Raw genomic sequence first — 17,981 nt, forward strand, 5'->3', positions numbered from 1 at the left:
CCCATTGTCTCTCCATTCATGTCTCTCAGAATGCAAATGTGCAACCATGTTCTCAGCCACTCATCCCTGCTTTTTAAAAACAAGTTATTTGCATTGTCCAATAAAAAGTTGCGAGACACATATGACAAAATTAATATGTTTCAATTTGGCAGGTGTGATTTCTGTCACAGGAAATTCTAGAATATTCTAGAAACAGCTAGAATATTAACATGGAAAACTTACTGAGTGCCTTTCTGATATGAAGCATTTTGTCTTCCAAAATTTCCGTTTCCTACGCACTTCCCTCCACTACACACGACCCCACCACCACTCCCCAACTCTTGTGGGATATGGTTCTATGGTGACGTGTCACCCTCCAGTACTATGCCCAGGTAGTCATTCTTATTATGTTAATCTAGCAGTGAGCATTGGTGAAAGATTCTACCATAGCAGTGGAAAACTAACAGCCATTTCCAATCCTGTCCACAATCGTGCACTTTGCAACATGTGTCAGTTGATATCAATCAGGAGCTAGATCCTTGGCTGAAATTGACCCTCCCAAGGAGACCATTCAATTGTGACCTCATACCATCAGCTTTATTGGAATAAGCCCAGCTAACATAATACCACAATGAACCGGACAGGTCAGTCTTCAAGGAAGCCACACAATGCAATTTTTAATTGGTTAAAATGCACAGTTTTGATACAAAACCTTTCTGAATACTGGACAAACACATCTTTATTCTGCGGTTTTATTCAGCTTTTGCTAACATTTATTTTTACCAAAAAATATGCTTTAATATTTGTAAAAGTACATTACATAACAGTTCAAATTTGACATTACATAAAGTGTAATACAGTTCAGTTTCTTGCAGCAGATTACATGGCACTCTGAGGTGCCTCACTACACTTACATATACAGGTTATATCTACAATTCACATTTACATTTCATCTTTAACATTCTCTGGTGCATATGCCCCAAGGGTTTTATATGGGTTCCAATCCCTTGTTGTATTACGGTGGTACCCTAGACTGTAGCCTTTCCCTATTGAGTCCTTGCAGCAGCTGCCCCAGGCTTTAGTGCGTCTCACAGTACATAGTCCTGGACCTTGGAATATGTCAGTCTGCAACACTCAGTCATGGACAACTCTTTGCATTGGAGTCATAGAGTCATAGAATCATAGTGTCATTATGGCACAAAAGGAGGCCACTCAGCCCATCGAGTGCATGCCGGCTCTCTGTTGAGAAATCCAATCAGTCCCATTCCCCTGTTCTATCCCCATAGCCCTGCAAGTTTACTTCCCTCAAATGCCCATCCAATTTCCTTTTGAAATCATTCATCACCTCTGCTTCCACCACACTCATAGGCAGTGAGTTCCAAGTCATTACCAGAAGTCTGATGTGATGAACTTGTGATCAAATATTGACAAATTGGCAGGAACAAACCTACTGAAATAACGCCTTGCTCCTAATTTCTTACAGTGAATATTGTCTGCACAGCAATCACGTACAATCAGGCTTCACTATAATATCAGGAACCAGCCAATACTGCACAGCCAATTTAAAACGTTGCCATTTATTCTGGTTCAGTAATTCGAAGCACTAAGTTATTGTCAAAAAAGCACTTTTGGCATCTGCCTCTGCACTTGATTCTCCAGTTCTAACAAATGCTTCTCAGTTTTAAATGGTGCAGTAGGGATTGGTGAATGACATCCATTCAGCCATTACTTCCTGACAACTTTGCCTTGCAAAGAGGCTGATTCCCCCTTCCTGATGGCTGTCAGCCTCCCAGTCAAAGGCAGGAGTCCTTGGGGTGCCAAGCAGTTACCAGCTGCGAACAATTACTACATCTGGCACTTTCACACCCAAGAAATCCAGCACACAAACATCCAAAACCTGCTGGGAGGGATTATGTCGACACTCTGCTGTTACTCCTTTAGGAATGAACTTGTAGTTCATTGAACTCGACTGAGTTGTTCTTTATCCCCATCTGCTAGGAAATTATGCAAAAGAAGCATTAAAGCTGCTAATTAAATATCTAAATGGTAATCATGACCTTTCCTCACATTTCAGGAGTAGCATAATACATTCCCCCTGCATCAGTGAAAGTGAAACATTCTAATTGTTGCTTATGGAAAAACCTTCCACATAACTGTACATCATTCCATATCATTGTAAATCATTCCACATCAATGTAGATCATTCCATATCACTGTAAATCATTCCATATCATTATAAATCATTCCACATTACTGTAGATCATTCCATATCACTGTACATCATTCCATATCATTGTAAATCATTCCACATCACTGTAGATCATTCCATATCACTGTACATAATTCCATATCATTGTAAATCATTCCACATCACTGTAGATCATTCCATATCACTGTAAATCATTCCACATCACTGTAGATCATTCCATATCACTGTACATCATTCCATATCATTGTAAATCATTCCACATCACTGTACATCATTCCATATCACTGTACATCATTCCATATCATTATAAATCATTCCACATCACTGTAGATCATTCCATATCACTGTACATCATTCCATATCATTGTAAATCATTCCACATCACTGTAGATCATTCCATATCACTGTAAATCATTCCACATCACTGTAAATCATTCCACATCACTGCACATCATTCCACATCATTGTAAATCATTCCACATCACTGTAAATCATTCCACATCATTGTAAATCATTCCACATCACTGTACATCATACCACATAACTGTACATCATTCCACATCATTATAAATCATTCCACATCATTGTAAATCATTCCATATCACTGTACATCAGTCCACATCATTATAAATCATTCCACATCATTGTAAATAATTCCATATCACTGTAAATCATCCCACATCATTGTAAATCATTCCACATCACTGTAAATCATTCCACATCATTATAAATCATTCCACATCACTGTAAATCATTCCACATCATTTTAAATCATTCCATATCACTGTAAATCATTCCATATCATTGTAAATCATTCCATATCACTGTACATCATTCCACATTTTTGTAAATCATTCCACATCACTGTAAATCATTCCATATCATTGTAAATCATTCCATATCACTGTACATCATTCCACATTTTTGTAAATCATTCCACATCACTGTAAATCATTCCACATCATTGTAAATCATTCCACATCACTGTAGATCATTCCCTATCACTGTAAATCATTCCACATCACTGTAGATCATTCCATATCACTGTACATCATTCCACATCATTATAAATCATTCCACATCACTGTAGATCATTCCATATCACTGTACATCATTCCATATCATTGTAAATCATTCCACATCACTGTAGATCATTCCATATCACTGTACATCATTCCATATCATTGTAAATCATTCCATATCACTGCAGATCATTCCATATCACTGTAAATCATTCCACATCACTGTAAATCATTCCACATCACTGTACATCATTCCATATCATTGTAAATCATTCCACATCACTGTACATCATTCCATATAACTGTACATCATTCCATATCATTATAAATCATTCCACATCACTGTAGATCATTCCATATCACTGTACATCATTCCATTTCATTGTAAATCATTCCACATCACTGTAAATCATTCCACATCATTGTAAATCATTCCATATCACTGTAAATCATTCCACATCATTATAAATCATTCCACATCACTGTAGATCATTCCATATCACTGTAAATCATTCCACATCACTGTAAATCATTCCACATCATTGTAAATCATTCCACATCACTGTACATCATACCACATAACTGTACATCATTCCACATCATTATAAATCATTCCACATCATTGTAAATCATTCCATATCACTGTACATCAGTCCACATCATTATAAATCATTCCACATCATTGTAAATCATTCCATATCACTGTAAATCATTCCACATCATTGTAAATCATTCCAGATCACTGTAAATCATTCCACATCATTGTAAATCATTCCACATCACTGTAAATCATTCCACATCACTGTACATCATACCACATAACTGTACATCATTCCACATCATTATAAATCATTCCACATCATTGTAAATCATTCCACATCACTGTAAATCATTCCACATCATTGTAAATCATTCCACATCACTGAAAATCATTCCACATCATTGTAAATCATTCCATATCACTGTAAATCATTTCATATCATTGTAAATCATTTCATATCATTGTAAATCATTCCATATCATTATAAATCATTTCATATCATTGTAAATCATTCCACATCACTGTACATCATTCCACATCATTGTAAATCATTCCACATCACTGTAAATCATTCCACATCATTGTAAATCATTCCACATCACTGTACATCATACCACATAACTGTACATCATTCCACATCATTATAAATCATTCCACATCATTGTAAATCATTCCATATCACTGTAAATCATTCCACATCATTGTAAATCATTCCACATCACTGAAAATCATTCCACATCATTGTAAATCATTCCATATCACTGTAAATCATTTCATATCATTGTAAATCATTCCATATCATTATAAATCGTTCCATATCATTATAAATCATTCCACATCATTATAAATCATTCCATATCACTGTACATCATTCCATATCATTGTAAATCATTCCACATCATTGTAAATCATTTCATATCATTGTAAATCATTCCATATCACTGTACATCATTCCACATCATTGTAAACCATTCCATATCATTGTAAATCATTTCATATCACTGTAAATCATTCCATATCACTGTAAATCATTCCACATCATTGTAAATCATTCCACATCACTGTAGGTCATTCCCTATCACTGTAAATCATTCCACATCACTGTAGATCATTCCGTATCACTGTACATCATTCCATATCATTATAAATCATTCCACATCATTGTAAATCATTCCACATCACTGCAGATCATTCCATATCACTGTACATCATTCCATATCATTGTAAATCATTCCACATCACTGTAGATCATTCCATATCACTGTAAATCATTCCATATCATTGTAAATCATTCCATATCACTGTACATCATTCCATATCATTGTGAATCATTCCACATCACTGTAGATCATTCCATATCACTGTAAATCATTCCATATCATTATAAATCATTCCATATCAATATAAATCATTCCACATCATTATAAATCATTCCATATCACTGTACATCATTCCATATCATTGTAAATCATTCCACATCATTGTAAATCATTTCATATCATTGTAAATCATTCCATATCACTGTACATCATTCCACATCATTGTAACTCATTCCATATCATTGTAAATCATTCCACATCACTGTAAATCATTCCACATCATTGTAAATCATTCCATATCACTGTACATCATTCCACATCATTGTAAATCATTCCACATCACTGTAAATCATTCCACATCATTTTAAATCATTCCATATCACTGTAACTCATTCCATATCATTGTAAATCATTCCATATCACTGTACATCATTCCACATTTTTGTAAATCATTCCACATCACTGTAAATCATTCCATATCATTGTAAATCATTCCATATCACTGTACATCATTCCACATTTTTGTAAATCATTCCACATCACTGTAAATCATTCCATATCATTGTAAATCATTCCATATCACTGTACATCATTCCACATTTTTGTAAATCATTCCACATCACTGTAAATCATTCCACATCATTGTAAATCATTCCACATCACTGTAGATCATTCCCTATCACTGTAAATCATTCCACATCACTGTAGATCATTCCATATCACTGTACATCATTCCACATCATTATAAATCATTCCACATCACTGTAGATCATTCCATATCACTGTACATCATTCCATATCATTGTAAATCATTCCATATCACTGCAGATCATTCCATATCACTGTAAATCATTCCACATCACTGTAAATCATTCCACATCACTGTACATCATTCCATATCATTGTAAATCATTCCACATCACTGTACATCATTCCATATAACTGTACATCATTCCATATCATTATAAATCATTCCACATCACTGTAGATCATTCCATATCACTGTACATCATTCCATTTCATTGTAAATCATTCCACATCACTGTAAATCATTCCACATCATTGTAAATCATTCCATATCACTGTAAATCATTCCACATCATTGTAAATCATTCCACATCACTGTAGATCATTCCATATCACTGTAAATCATTCCACATCACTGTAAATCATTCCACATCATTGTAAATCATTCCACATCACTGTACATCATACCACATAACTGTACATCATTCCACATCATTATAAATCATTCCACATCATTGTAAATCATTCCATATCACTGTACATCAGTCCACATCATTATAAATCATTCCACATCATTGTAAATCATTCCATATCACTGTAAATCATTCCACATCATTGTAAATCATTCCACATCACTGTAAATCATTCCACATCATTGTAAATCATTCCACATCACTGTAAATCATTCCACATCACTGTACATCATACCACATAACTGTACATCATTCCACATCATTATAAATCATTCCACATCATTGTAAATCATTCCATATCACTGTAAATCATTCCACATCATTGTAAATCATTCCACATCACTGTAAATCATTCCACATCATTGTAAATCATTCCACATCACTGCAAATCATTCCACATCATTGTAAATCATTCCATATCACTGTAAATCATTTCATATCATTGTAAATCATTCCATATCATTATAAATCATTCCACATCATTATAAATCATTCCATATCACTGTACATCATTCCATATCATTGTAAATCATTCCACATCATTGTAAATCATTTCATATCATTGTAAATCATTCCACATCACTGTACATCATTCTACATCATTGTAAATCATTCCACATCACTGTAAATCATTCCACATCATTGTAAATCATTCCACATCACTGTACATCATACCACATAACTGTACATCATTCCACATCATTATAAATCATTCCACATCATTGTAAATCATTCCACATCACTGTAGATCATTCCCTATCACTGTAAATCATTCCACATCACTGTAGATCATTCCATATCACTGTACATCATTCCACATCATTATAAATCATTCCACATCACTGTAGATCATTCCATATCACTGTACATCATTCCATATCATTGTAAATCATTCCACATCACTGTAGATCATTCCATATCACTGTACATCATTCCATATCATTGTAAATCATTCCATATCACTGCAGATCATTCCATATCACTGTAAATCATTCCACATCACTGTAAATCATTCCACATCACTGTACATCATTCCATATCATTGTAAATCATTCCACATCACTGTACATCATTCCATATAACTGTACATCATTCCATATCATTATAAATCATTCCACATCACTGTAGATCATTCCATATCACTGTACATCATTCCATTTCATTGTAAATCATTCCACATCACTGTAAATCATTCCACATCATTGTAAATCATTCCATATCACTGTAAATCATTCCACATCATTATAAATCATTCCACATCACTGTAGATCATTCCATATCACTGTAAATCATTCCACATCACTGTAAATCATTCCACATCATTGTAAATCATTCCACATCACTGTACATCATACCACATAACTGTACATCATTCCACATCATTATAAATCATTCCACATCATTGTAAATCATTCCATATCACTGTACATCAGTCCACATCATTATAAATCATTCCACATCATTGTAAATCATTCCATATCACTGTAAATCATTCCACATCATTGTAAATCATTCCAGATCACTGTAAATCATTCCACATCATTGTAAATCATTCCACATCACTGTAAATCATTCCACATCACTGTACATCATACCACATAACTGTACATCATTCCACATCATTATAAATCATTCCACATCATTGTAAATCATTCCACATCACTGTAAATCATTCCACATCATTGTAAATCATTCCACATCACTGAAAATCATTCCACATCATTGTAAATCATTCCATATCACTGTAAATCATTTCATATCATTGTAAATCATTTCATATCATTGTAAATCATTCCATATCATTATAAATCATTTCATATCATTGTAAATCATTCCACATCACTGTACATCATTCCACATCATTGTAAATCATTCCACATCACTGTAAATCATTCCACATCATTGTAAATCATTCCACATCACTGTACATCATACCACATAACTGTACATCATTCCACATCATTATAAATCATTCCACATCATTGTAAATCATTCCATATCACTGTAAATCATTCCACATCATTGTAAATCATTCCACATCACTGAAAATCATTCCACATCATTGTAAATCATTCCATATCACTGTAAATCATTTCATATCATTGTAAATCATTCCATATCATTATAAATCATTCCATATCATTATAAATCATTCCACATCATTATAAATCATTCCATATCACTGTACATCATTCCATATCATTGTAAATCATTCCACATCATTGTAAATCATTTCATATCATTGTAAATCATTCCATATCACTGTACATCATTCCACATCATTGTAAACCATTCCATATCATTGTAAATCATTTCATATCACTGTAAATCATTCCATATCACTGTAAATCATTCCACATCATTGTAAATCATTCCACATCACTGTAGGTCATTCCCTATCACTGTAAATCATTCCACATCACTGTAGATCATTCCGTATCACTGTACATCATTCCATATCATTATAAATCATTCCACATCATTGTAAATCATTCCACATCACTGCAGATCATTCCATATCACTGTACATCATTCCATATCATTGTAAATCATTCCATATCACTGCAGATCATTCCATATCACTGTAAATCATTCCACATCACTGTAAATCATTCCACATCACTGTAGATCATTCCATATCATTGTAAATCATTCCACATCACTGTACATCATTCCATATAACTGTACATCATTCCATATCATTATAAATCATTCCACATCACTGTAGATCATTCCATATCACTGTACATCATTCCATTTCATTGTAAATCATTCCACATCACTGTAAATCATTCCACATCATTGTAAATCATTCCATATCACTGTAAATCATTCCACATCATTGTAAATCATTCCACATCACTGTAGATCATTCCATATCACTGTAAATCATTCCACATCACTGTAAATCATTCCACATCATTGTAAATCATTCCACATCACTGTACATCATACCACATAACTGTACATCATTCCACATCATTATAAATCATTCCACATCATTGTAAATCATTCCATATCACTGTACATCAGTCCACATCATTATAAATCATTCCACATCATTGTAAATCATTCCATATCACTGTAAATCATTCCACATCATTGTAAATCATTCCACATCACTGTAAATCATTCCACATCATTGTAAATCATTCCACATCACTGTAAATCATTCCACATCACTGTACATCATACCACATAACTGTACATCATTCCACATCATTATAAATCATTCCACATCATTGTAAATCATTCCATATCACTGTAAATCATTCCACATCATTGTAAATCATTCCACATCACTGTAAATCATTCCACATCATTGTAAATCATTCCACATCACTGAAAATCATTCCACATCATTGTAAATCATTCCATATCACTGTAAATCATTTCATATCATTGTAAATCATTCCATATCATTATAAATCATTCCACATCATTATAAATCATTCCATATCACTGTACATCATTCCATATCATTGTAAATCATTCCACATCATTGTAAATCATTTCATATCATTGTAAATCATTCCACATCACTGTACATCATTCTACATCATTGTAAATCATTCCACATCACTGTAAATCATTCCACATCATTGTAAATCATTCCACATCACTGTACATCATACCACATAACTGTACATCATTCCACATCATTATAAATCATTCCACATCATTGTAAATCATTCCATATCACTGTAAATCATTCCACATCATTGTAAATCATTCCACATCACTGAAAATCATTCCACATCATTGTAAATCATTCCATATCACTGTAAATCATTTCATATCATTGTAAATCATTCCATATCATTATAAATCATTCCATATCATTATAAATCATTCCACATCATTATAAATCATTCCATATCACTGTACATCATTCCATATCATTGTAAATCATTCCACATCATTGTAAATCATTTCATATCATTGTAAATCATTCCATATCACTGTACATCATTCCACATCATTGTAAACCATTCCATATCATTGTAAATCATTTCATATCACTGTAAATCATTCCATATCACTGTAAATCATTCCACATCATTGTAAATCATTCCACATCACTGTAGATCATTCCCTATCACTGTAAATCATTCCACATCACTGTAGATCATTCCGTATCACTGTACATCATTCCATATCATTATAAATCATTCCACATCATTGTAAATCATTCCACATCACTGTAGATCATTCCATATCACTGTACATCATTCCATATCATTGTAAATCATTCCACATCACTGTAGATCATTCCATATCACTGTAAATCATTCCATATCATTGTAAATCATTCCATATCACTGTACATCATTCCATATCATTGTGAATCATTCCACATCACTGTAGATCATTCCATATCACTGTAAATCATTCCATATCATTATAAATCATTCCATATCATTATAAATCATTCCACATCATTATAAATCATTCCATATCACTGTACATCATTCCATATCATTGTAAATCATTCCACATCATTGTAAATCATTTCATATCATTGTAAATCATTCCATATCACTGTACATCATTCCACATCATTGTAACTCATTCCATATCATTGTAAATCATTCCACATCACTGTAAATCATTCCACATCATTGTAAATCATTCCATATCACTGTACATCATTCCACATCATTGTAAATCATTCCACATCATTGTAAATCATTTCATATCACTGTAAATCATTCCATATCATTGTAAATCATTCCATATCACTGTACATCATTCCACATCTTTGTAAATCATTCCACATCACTGTAAATCATTTCACATCATTGTAAATCATTCCATATCACTGTAAATCATTCCATATCACTGTACATCATTCCACATCATTATAAATCATTCCATATCATTGTAAATCATTCCATATCACTGTACATCATTCCACATCATTGTAAATCATTCCACATCACTGTAAATCATTCCACATCATTGTAAATCATTCCATATCACCGTACATCATTCCACATCATTATAAATCATTCCACATCATTGTAAATCATTTCATATCAATATAAATCATTTCATATCACTGTACATCATTCCATATCATTATAAATCATTCCACATCATTATAAATCATTCCACATCATTATAAATCATTCCATATCACTGTAAATCATTCCATATCATTGTAAATCATTCCACATCATTGTAAATCATTTCATATCATTGTAAATCATTCCATATCACTGTACATCATTCCACATCATTGTAAATCATTCCATATCATTGTAAATCATTTCATATCACGGTAAATCATTCCATATCATTATAAATCATTCCACATCATTATAAATCATTCCATATCACTTAAATCATTTCATATCATTGTAAATCATTCCATATCATTATAAATCATTCCATATCATTATAAATCATTCCACATCATTATAAATCATTCCATATCACTGTACATCATTCCATATCATTATAAATCATTCCACATCATTGTAAATCATTCCACATCACTGTAGATCATTCCATATCACTGTACATCATTCCATATCATTGTAAATCATTCCACATCACTGTAGATCATTGCATATCACTGTAAATCATTCCATATCATTGTAAATCATTCCATATCACTGTAAATCATTCCACATCATTGTAAATCATTCCACATCACTGTAAATCATTCCACATCATTGTAAATCATTCCACATCACTGAAAATCATTCCACATCATTGTAAATCATTCCATATCACTGTAAATCATTTCATATCATTGTAAATCATTCCATATCATTATAAATCATTCCACATCATTATAAATCATTCCATATCACTGTACATCATTCCATATCATTGTAAATCATTCCACATCATTGTAAATCATTTCATATCATTGTAAATCATTCCACATCACTGTACATCATTCTACATCATTGTAAATCATTCCACATCACTGTAAATCATTCCACATCATTGTAAATCATTCCACATCACTGTACATCATACCACATAACTGTACATCATTCCACATCATTATAAATCATTCCACATCATTGTAAATCATTCCATATCACTGTAAATCATTCCACATCATTGTAAATCATTCCACATCACTGAAAATCATTCCACATCATTGTAAATCATTCCATATCACTGTAAATCATTTCATATCATTGTAAATCATTCCATATCATTATAAATCATTCCATATCATTATAAATCATTCCACATCATTATAAATCATTCCATATCACTGTACATCATTCCATATCATTGTAAATCATTCCACATCATTGTAAATCATTTCATATCATTGTAAATCATTCCATATCACTGTACATCATTCCACATCATTGTAAACCATTCCATATCATTGTAAATCATTTCATATCACTGTAAATCATTCCATATCACTGTAAATCATTCCACATCATTGTAAATCATTCCACATCACTGTAGATCATTCCCTATCACTGTAAATCATTCCACATCACTGTAGATCATTCCGTATCACTGTACATCATTCCATATCATTATAAATCATTCCACATCATTGTAAATCATTCCACATCACTGTAGATCATTCCATATCACTGTACATCATTCCATATCATTGTAAATCATTCCACATCACTGTAGATCATTCCATATCACTGTAAATCATTCCATATCATTGTAAATCATTCCATATCACTGTACATCATTCCATATCATTGTGAATCATTCCACATCACTGTAGATCATTCCATATCACTGTAAATCATTCCACATCATTATAAATCATTCCATATCACTGTACATCATTCCATATCATTGTAAATCATTCCACATCATTGTAAATCATTTCATATCATTGTAAATCATTCCATATCACTGTACATCATTCCATATCATTATAAATCATTCCACATCATTGTAAATCATTCCACATCACTGTAGATCATTCCATATCACTGTACATCATTCCATATCATTGTAAATCATTCCACATCACTGTAGATCATTCCATATCACTGTAAATCATTCCATATCATTGTAAATCATTCCATATCACTGTACATCATTCCATATCATTGTGAATCATTCCACATCACTGTAGATCATTCCATATCACTGTAAATCATTCCACATCATTATAAATCATTCCATATCACTGTACATCATTCCATATCATTGTAAATCATTCCACATCATTATAAATCATTCCATATCACTGTACATCATTCCATATCATTGTAAATCATTCCACATCACTGTAAATCATTCCATATCATTATAAATCATTCCATATCACTGTAAATCATTCCATATCATTGGAAATCATTCCATATCACTGTAAAACCTTCGACATCACTGTACATCATTCCACATCACTGTACATCATTCCATATCACTGTAAATCATTCCACATCACTGTAAATTATTCCACATCATTATAAATCATTCCATATCATTATAAACCATTCCATATCACTGTAAATCATTCCATATCATTGTAAATCATTCCATATCACTGTAAATCCTTCCATATCACTGTGAATAGTTCCACACCACTGTAAATAGTTCCACATCACTGTAAATCCTTCCACACCACTGTAAATAGTTCCACATCACTGTAAACCCTTCCACCCCACTGTAAATAGTTCCACATCACTGTAAACCCTTCCACTCCACTGTAAATAGTTCCACATCACTGTAAACCCTTCCACTCCACTGTAAATAGTTCCACACCACTGTAAACCCTTCCAACTCACTGCAAATTGTTCCACATCACTCAAAACCCTTCCACATCACTGCAAATAGTTCCACATCACTCTAAACCCTTCCACCTCACTGCAAATAGTTCCACATCACTGTAAATCATTCCATATCATTGTAAATCATTCCATATCACTGTACATCATTCCACATCATTATAAATCATTCAACATCATTGTAAATCATTCCATATCACTGTAAATCATTCCACATCATTGTAAATCATTCCACATCACTGTAAATCATTCCACATCATTGTAAATCATTCCATATCACTGTACATCATTCCACATCATTATAAATCATTCCACATCATTGTAAATCATTTCATATCACTGTAAATCATTCCATATCATTGTAAATCATTCCATATCACTGTACATCATTCCATATCACTGTAAATCCTTCCACATAACTGTAAATCATTCCACATCATTGTAAATCATTCCATATCACTGTGCATCATTCCACATCATTATAAATCATTCCACATCACTGTAAATCATTCCATATCATTATAAATCATTCCACATCATTATAAATCATTCCATATCACTGTAAATCATTCCATATCAATGTCAATCATTCCATATCACTGTAAATCATTCCATACCACTGTACATCATTCCACACCATTATAAATCATTCCATATCATTGTAAATCATTCCATATCAATGTAAATCATTCCATATCACTGTAAATCATTCCATATCATTCTAAATCATTCCACATCATTATAAATCATTCCATATCACTGTAAATCATTCCACATCATTGTAAATCATTCCATATCAATGTAAATCATTCCATATCACTGTAAATGATTCCACATCATTATAAATCATTCCACATCATTATAAATCATTCCATATCACTATAAATCATTGCACATCACTGTAGATCATTCCATATCACTGTAAATCATTCCATATCATTGTAAATCATTCCATATCACTGTAAAACCTTCCACATCACTGTACATCATTCCACATCACTGTACATCATTCCATATCACTGTAAATCATTCCACATCACTGTAAATCATTCCACATTATTATAAATCATTCCACATCATTATAAATCATTCCATATCACTGTAAATCCTTCCATATCACTGTGAATAGTTCCACACCACTGTAAATAGTTCCACATCACTGTAAACCCTTCCACACCATTGTAAATAGTTCCACATCACAGTAAACCCTTCCACACCACTGTAAATAGTTCCACATCACTGTAAACCCTTCCACTCCACTGTAAATAGTTCCACATCACTGTAAACCCTTCCACTCCACTGTAAATAGTTCCACACCACTGTAAACCCTTCCAACTCACTGCAAATTGTTCCACATCACTCAAAACCCTTCCACATCACTGCAAATAGTTCCACATCACTCTAAACCCTTCCACCTCACTGCAAATAGTTCCACATCACTGTAAATCATTCCACATCATTTTAAATCATTCCATATCACTGTACATCATTCCACATCATTATAAATCATTCAACATCATTGTAAATCATTCCATATCACTGTAAATCATTCCACATCATTGTAAATCATTCCACATCACTGTAAATCATTCCACATCATTGTAAATCATTCCATATCACTGTACATCATTCCACATCATTATAAATCATTCCACATCATTGTAAATCATTTCATATCACTGTAAATCATTCCATATCATTGTAAATCATTCCATATCACTGTACATCATTCCATATCACTGTAAATCCTTCCACATAACTGTAAATCATTCCACATCATTGTAAATCATTCCATATCACTGTACATCATTCCACATCATTATAAATCATTCCACATCACTGTAAATCATTCCATATCATTATAAATCATTCCACATCATTATAAATCATTCCATATCACTGTAAATCATTCCATATCAATGTCAATCATTCCATATCACTGTAAATCATTCCATACCACTGTACATCATTCCACACCATTATAAATCATTCCATATCATTGTAAATCATTCCATATCACTGTACATCATTCCACATCATTATAAATCATTCCACATCATTGTAAATCATTCCATATCATTGTAAATCATTCCATATCATTATAAATCATTTCATATCACTGTAAATCATTCCATATCAATGTAAATCATTCCATATCACTGTAAATCATTCCATATCATTCTAAATCATTCCACATCATTATAAATCATTCCATATCACTGTAAATCATTCCACATCATTGTAAATCATTCCATATCAATGTAAATCATTCCATATCAACGTAAATCATTCCATATCACTGTAAATCATTCCATATCATTATAAATCATTCCATATCATTGTAAATCATTCCATATCACTGTAAATGATTCCACATCATTATAAATCATTCCACATCATTATAAATCATTCCATATCACTATAAATCATTGCACATCACTGGAGATCATTCCATATCACTGTAAATCATTCCATATCATTGTAAATCATTCCATATCACTGTAAACCCTTCCACATCACTGTACATCATTCCACATCACTGTACATCATTCCATATCACTGTAAATCATTCCACATCACTGTAAATCATTCCACATCATTATAAATCATTCCACATCATTATAAATCATTCCATATCACTGTAAACCCTTCCACACCACTGTAAATAGTTCCACATCACTGTAAACCCTTCCACCCCACTGTAAATAGTTCCACATCACTGTAAACCCATCCACACCACTGTAAATAGTTCCACATCACTGTAAACCCTTCTACACCACTGTGAATAGTTCCACACCACTGTAAACCCTTCCACATCACTGCAAATAGTTCCACATCACTGTAAACCCTTCCACACCACTGTAACTAGTTCCACATCACTATAAACCCTTCCATATCACTATAAATAGTTCCACATCACTGTAAACCCTTCCACATCGCTGTAAACCCTTCCACAACACTGTAACTAGTTCCACATCACTATAAACCCTTCCACATCACTATAATTAGTTCCACATCATACCCCCTCCTCTTATGCCCCCACAATGCCAGGAAGGTGACAATCCGAGCACATAGTGATCATAAGATCATAAGAACTAGGAGCAGGAGTAGGCCGTCCGGCCCCTCGAGCCTGCTCCGCCATTCAATAAGATCATGGCTGATCTTTTCGTGGACTCAGATCCACTTACCCGCGCTCCCACAGTATCCCTTAATTCCTTTATTGTTCAAATAGATATCTACCTTAGCTTTAAAGACGTTTACTGAAGAAGCGTCAACTACTTCACTGGGCAAGGAATTCCATAGATTAACAACCCTCTGGGTGGAGAAGTTCCTTCTTAATTCAGTCCTAAATCTGCTCCCCCTAATCTTGAGGCTATGCCCTCTTGTCCTAGCTTCACCTGCCAGTGGAAACATCCTCTCTACTTATATCTTATCTATTCCCTTCATGATTTTATATGTTTCTATAAGATCCCCCCTCATTCTTCTGAACTCCAATGAATATAATCCCAATCTACTCAGTCTCTCCTCATAAGCCAACCCCCTCAACTCCGGAATCAACCTAGTGAACCTCCTCTCCAGTGCCAGTATATCCTTTCTCAAGTGAGGAGACCAAAACTGCACACAGTACTCCAGGTGCGGCCTCACCAGTACCTTATACAGCTGCAACATAACCTCTCTGCTTTTAAACTCAATCCCTTTAGCAATGAAGGACAAAATTCCATTTGCCTTCCTAATTACTTGCTGTACCTGCAGACCAACCTTCTGCGATTCATGCACAAGGACACCTAGGTCCCTCTGCATAGCAGCATGCTGCAACTTTTTACCATTCAAGTAATAATCCTTTTTACTGTTACTCCTCTGTTACTCCTACCGAAATGAATGACTTCACATTTATTAACATTGTATTCCATCTGCCAGACCTTTGCCCACTCACTCAATGTATCTATGT

This window comes from Heterodontus francisci, chromosome 1 (genome assembly GCF_036365525.1).
Source record: "Heterodontus francisci isolate sHetFra1 chromosome 1, sHetFra1.hap1, whole genome shotgun sequence".
Taxonomy (NCBI): Eukaryota; Metazoa; Chordata; class Chondrichthyes; order Heterodontiformes; family Heterodontidae; genus Heterodontus; species Heterodontus francisci.